This window comes from Budorcas taxicolor, chromosome 4, assembly GCF_023091745.1.
Source record: "Budorcas taxicolor isolate Tak-1 chromosome 4, Takin1.1, whole genome shotgun sequence".
NCBI classification, from domain to species: Eukaryota; Metazoa; Chordata; class Mammalia; order Artiodactyla; family Bovidae; genus Budorcas; species Budorcas taxicolor.
In genome coordinates, this window is record NC_068913.1 from 67,328,041 (window position 1) to 67,334,040 (window position 6,000).

A 6,000-nucleotide genomic window follows, 5' to 3' on the forward strand; every position below is an offset into this window, starting at 1 on the left:
GGGCCCTGGGAGAGGGCCCTGATGCTCTGAGTCTCTGTTTCCTCATCTGGAAGCAGGAGGCTGGAGGGAGATGCCGGTTGGGTGCTGGTCTGGGTCTTAACTCACAAGCGGTCACTACTGAGACTGCAGGCCCAGCTATCCAGGGCCACGTCATCCAAGTGCCTCATTCCACAAACGGCACAAGAGGGGCTCAAAGTCCAGAGTCAGGAGGCAGGGCCTTACGGGGGTAACCAGAGAGGAAGACATTTCTCCATCTAATTCAGAAGCAGTAAGACCTGGGGGAGGGAGAAGAGGGACAGCTATTTTGGGATGGGTCTGGAAAGGTATGAGGAAATGGACTGACCTCCAGGGCTCAGTGGACAGGTTAAGGTCCATCTGGCCTCGCTGCTTCTCAGCTTCCTCATGGTCACACTTCTTGGACACTCAGTGAGTGAGACCTCCACACCCCCCACACCCCCAATTCCTGTGCCTTTCCACCCAACTCCCAATAAAAGACTGGCATCTACTGGGCCCAGACTGGGTGATGGGCTCTGATCCAAGAGCTGTACACTTACTCCTCACACCAAACTTCAGAGGCATGGGATGTGATTATTCCCATTTTACAGGGAGGGAATCTGAGATTCAGAGAGGATTTAATTTTGTTTGTTTTATAACTTAGGTGACATTGGAGCTAAGATCTAAACCCAAGTAATCAAGCTGTCTGGGCCCCTTTCTCACAGTGCACACCCCATGATGGGTGCAAGACAGATTCCTCCAAAACCAGAGAGAGAAGAGCAGATGGATAGACTCGGGCCCTGTGATCAACAAGTCCCAGAGAGCTGAGGCTGTGACACAGCAGACATGAAGGAAGCACGACCTAGGACCAGGATCTGGAAGCTCTCTTTACCTTCCTGCCTAAGAAACTCCTGAACCTCGGGAGTGGAGCAGTTTCCAGAATGCCCACCAACATTCCAAATGGCCAGAGCTGGGGGACTTCAGCCTCTGAGAATACAAATGAGGCCGCAAGCCCCACCCCTCCCCCCCGCCCGACCGCCATGGCAGAGGCCCTCCCCAAGGCCACCAAGGGACCAAGAACCGTCCTGCCAGACTGGCTGTCTTCCATGTGCATTTGGAGGTGGCCAGGCCCAAGGGAGCTGACCGGTCCCGTCCAGCTGGCCCAAGGTCACCAACAGCTCTAGAAACAATGAGCAGTGGGTCCAGCCGTGGCCGGGGCCAGAACAAAGGCTTGGGCACTTCCTCACATTGAGGCCCCCTCCTTCATGGTTTGCCAAGGCAGGAGATGGAGGAAGCCTTCATCAGGAGGGCAGGCATGTTTTGCAAAGACTGTTCCCAGGAGAATCGCAGTCGCCAGTGCCGACAGGGGAGCTGACAGAGGGGATGGTTATTCATGGCTGAAGTCTGCCTGCTAGGAAGCAGGGGAGAGGGGGGCACTGACTCAAGGCAGGCCCAAGGGGTTCCACCTTGCTCCCCAGGCTGGATCACTAAAATGCAGGGTATCACCCTCCTGCTCCTCCTCTCCATGTCTTAGCTTGGAAGTTGGCATCTTCTCTGAGCTGCCTCGCCCTCCACACTGTTGCAGTTTTAGTCTTCTAAACCAACTTGGCTCTACTGCCGCCCTGCTCTGAAACCCCCCGTAGCTCTGCAGTGCTCAGAGACAGCTCAAGCTTCTTCGCTTGCTATGCAAAGTCCTTCAGGAGCCAGCCCTAAAATCCTCTATCTTCCTGCCCACCCCCAACCCCTGGACTCCCCACGCCCCTTTCCCCTGGCAACTCTGCCCTGCTCCCATCCCACCTGGAGTGCCCTACCCCTCCAACTCCCCTACCCTCCTTCAGGGTCAGTCTTCAAAGAAGCAACTTCTCCCCCTATACGAGTTTCCTCCTCTGAGCTCTGTGCCCCCAGTAAAATCCAAGAAGGATCTGAGCCCAGGAATTTGGAGAACAGGGTGTCAGGAGACGAAGTGATAATGGAACAATTCTTTCTCAGACTAAGCTTTCCCACACAGAACAGTCTGTTGACACAAGTGTCCTGACATCATTGTTAACAGCACCCCCTCAGGTTGGCCCCTGCGCTGGGGCAGAGGAGGGATGAGGCAGAGGGGTAGGGCCCAGTGTCCCCCACCCATGGTCTGAGATTGCCTGCCTGGGGTGCCCCAGCAGGGCCTGGGGAGATGGAGAGAAGGGCGCTTATCCCCCAGGGCTCCATTCTGCATGGAGGTGGGACTTGGCTTAGCCTCACAGATGTCCATGGGCCTTAAAACAGACCTTGCCAGATAAGCACCCAGGATCACCCTTATCAGAGGCCACAGGAAAGGCGCTGGCTTTAATCTCAAAACCACACCTAACTCAACAGTTTGGACACGTCAGACAGCTGGGCTGCCTGGCAGCCCACACTTTCCCAGCCAGACACCCAGTGACTGGGGCTGGAGCTGGAGCCCAGGGTGAAGGGAGGGGGCAGGTGTGGGCTGGAAGGGGCTTCTTCAAAGAGGAAAATGAACCTTGGGCTTCATCCCCCACGACAGGACTGGCGGGAAGGAGGGAGAGAGTGAAGACCAGGACCTCCAGGTCAGGGATAAGGAAACACAGCCACAGTGTGTGGTATAGATGAGTGTGTGTGTGTGTGTGTGTGTGTGTGTGTGTGTGTGTTTGTTAGGCATGCAAACACACACACACTAAAGGGGGAAACCTGTAGCTGTGTGACCTACCCCCGCTCACTGGGCTCTGGGCTTGTTAGAGAGGAGCTGATCAAGGACATTCAGCCAGGTAATCCAGGAGGGCTTCTAGAGGTAAAGTCTTAGACACAGGCCCTGAGGGATGGGCAGTATTTGACAGATGGACACAGGGAGCTGGAGGGCAGGGACCCAGGTGCAGCAAGGAGCACCAGGGAAGGCCTCAGGCGGCAAGGAGTTCACTGGGCAAGCAGCTGCTACGGTCTAGGGCGGGGAGTGCATGGAGCTGGAATTAGAGGCAGATAGAGTCAGCCTTCCCATCATATGTGCTCCTTTCCACCTGAAGACCTCTGTGGTGGTTTGGTTTCCAAGAGACGCCTATGAAGGAGAAACGTCCTAGGAGGACTCTTAATTACAGATTTCTCTCTGATCAGTTCTCCCATTTGTAAAGAGAAGTCCTTCGGTGTCTTCCTGAGGAATAGGATGGGTATTTTATGGGAATGTGGGCTGGACAGCAGGATGAAGCACCATGATATGAAAATGGCATGGAAGGAGGGGTGGGAAGGCAGACTGAGTATTTGGTCAGGGTGGGTGTTCTCCCCTCTCTCATGCACAGTGGGTCTGCTGGAGCAGCGACCCCAGCAACGTAGAGGCCCTTGTCCTGTGCACCCCAACCCACGGGAAGTCTGCCTGCCCACTGGTCCAGCCCATCGCTCGTCCTGCATTAACCAATCTCCATTATCACAAATGCCTGGCATTTTTGCCTGGCAATTATAGCTCCCACAGGCCTCTGAGGATTAGGGCATGATTAGGGAGTGAGGAGCCCCACTCCAGTACTCTTGCCTGGAAAATCCCATGGACGGAGGAGCCTGGTGGGCTGCAGTCCATGGGGTCACGAAGAGTCGGACACGACTGAGCGACTTCACTTTCACTTTTCACTTTCATACATTGGAGAAGGAAATGGTAACCCACTCCAGTGTTCTTGCCTGGAGAATCCCAGGGACGGGGGAGCCTGGTGGGCTGCCACCTATGGGGTTGCACAGAGTCGGACATGACTGAAGCACCTTAGTAGCAGTAGCAGCAGCAGGGAGTGAGGAGGACTCTGGTGGTTGGGGAGAAATACTTGCAGATGGATTCAGCGGCCTCTTTACCCCCTGCAAGTGTCAGGATCATGTAAGGAATCAGTGGCCAGTGAGGATCATCCACGGGGCCGCCACTGGCGAAGGCCACAGCACTTGTCCCCCCACCACTGGCTCCTTGCTTTTCCACTAGGACTGCCCCCCTGGGGCCACCCCAGTAGCCCTGGATGTGCCCCTTTCTCTGCCCCACATCCACACCCCCAGCAAGGAGGAAGGTGAAGGAGAGCTCTGAGCAGTCCTTGTCTCCAGAGAAAACACCCCCATCTCGGGATCTGCTGTCTCAGGTCTTCACCTCCTCAGCCCCCTCTCCTAATCCTCGGAGCCTCTCACTCACGTCATCCCCAATGAGACCAACCGGCATCATGGACTCTGATGGGCTCACCTGGAAGGATCTTCCATCCAATTCTCCGCTTGTCAGAACCCATCCTGATTCATGGTCGAGGTTAGACTCGGTGCCGAGGCGCCTCTCCTCACTCATGCTGGAAATATGACGAGCAAACACTTTCCCGGCCCTTGTGATGTGCAGCCCTGCTCCCCCCATCACGGTGTACTGATGCCCCTCGTCCTCATGATGACCTGATGAGGGCTCACTTTACTGATGAGGAAACAGGTCCAGAGAGCTTAGGTCAAGTGCTCACAGCTACACAGGCAGGAAGCAGTGATTCAGGACTAAACCCAGGCCTTCCGGCCCCGCCGTGACTGCTTCCCCGTGTCTATACGGTGCTCCGCTTGCTCGCTCCTTTGGTGCTTCTTCATTATGGGGATGGCTCCTCTGCCTCCAAACTGTGACCCCACTAAGCTCTAGGGTAGGGCTTCCAAGGCTCCCCCTCACCACTCCCAGCCCTCCCAGGAACCTGGGCCCACGGCTGCCCACTCTTCCATCGGCAGTACTTCTGAAGGGCCGGGCCCCAGCCCGGCTCCTGACTTCTGGCTCAGACACACACAGAGACCCTGGGGAGCAGTCAGGTGGGGCCTGGACGAAACCCCATCTTAGGATTTCCCCCAACGCCCCTCTAATCCCTGGCCCGGCTCTGATCCCCAGGGAGTTCTTACAGCTCTTCTGGAAACTCTTATCTATGCATCCACTGTGTCGAACTTAGAGAGACAGATGTGAACAGTTCTGCCAAGGTTGGCCCATCACACCGGCCAGCTGCAGGAGAAGGTGAGAAAGCACTGGGCTGGCAGTGAAACAGGCCAGCAGGTAGCGAGGGCTTCACTGAGGAGGCATCTATGTGCTGGGATCCCCTTCCCCACTTCCTCCTAATAAAGCATCTCCTCTCCCGAAGCCAAGGGAGGGAGGCTTCAAGAAAACTCCTCGAAAGCCTGTCATGTGAGCCCTACAGTGTGGGACTGTCCTTGACTCCCGCCTGGGGATAATAAGATGCCACTGCTCGCGACAGGTGGCAGCAGACAGGCAGCTTGAGGGGAAAAGGTCCCAGGAGGTGAAGACGTGCTGGTGCTTTGCTTGGTCCAAGCATGGATCCTGCAGAAGGAAGACTCCGGTCTTTCTGGAGTTGGGGAAGGAGGGAGGGTGACACCACTGGAAGTGGGGGTGGGGCCAGTGCTGGGCGCCTCCGTGAGCTCCAGCACTGGCTCCCCTGTGGGTTAGCGGTCCCCCATAAGACTAGCAGGAGGAGGAGGAACTTTCCAGGGATGAGAGCATGAACTTCGGTGTTACCATCAGCCTGGTCTTATTGTTCACACTGCCAGAAGAGCAGTGGAACCAGACTGCCCTTTCATCCAGAGACCAAGACCACTGAAAAGAAGTCCAAAAGAAGTCCAAATGCAGACAACACCCCTTGGTCTCTGAGGGGGACTGGTCCAGGAGGCCCCAAGGGTACCAACTCCCAAGGATGCTCAAGTCCCATAGCTGAGCTCTCACTATCCGCTGGTGCAGAATCCATGGATAGAGGGAGCCAACTATAATGAGAAAGAATAAAGCTGCTTCCTGCTCGCACCCCACAGAGGTCTGCTTGTTCAACAAACTGGCTCCCCCGTGCACGTGCAGGCCAGAGAGGGAGCAGCCAAGCCCAGGTTCAGCCCTTGAGAGGCCACTCAACTCTAGGATATGGTTCTTAACCTTCTGGGGGGAAAGAGAGGGACTTGTTGCAAGATCAAAGCCGTGAGGTAAGCTACAGACTCTCTCCACAGAAAATTACACAAATGTACACGTGCACAAAAATTTTAATATAATTT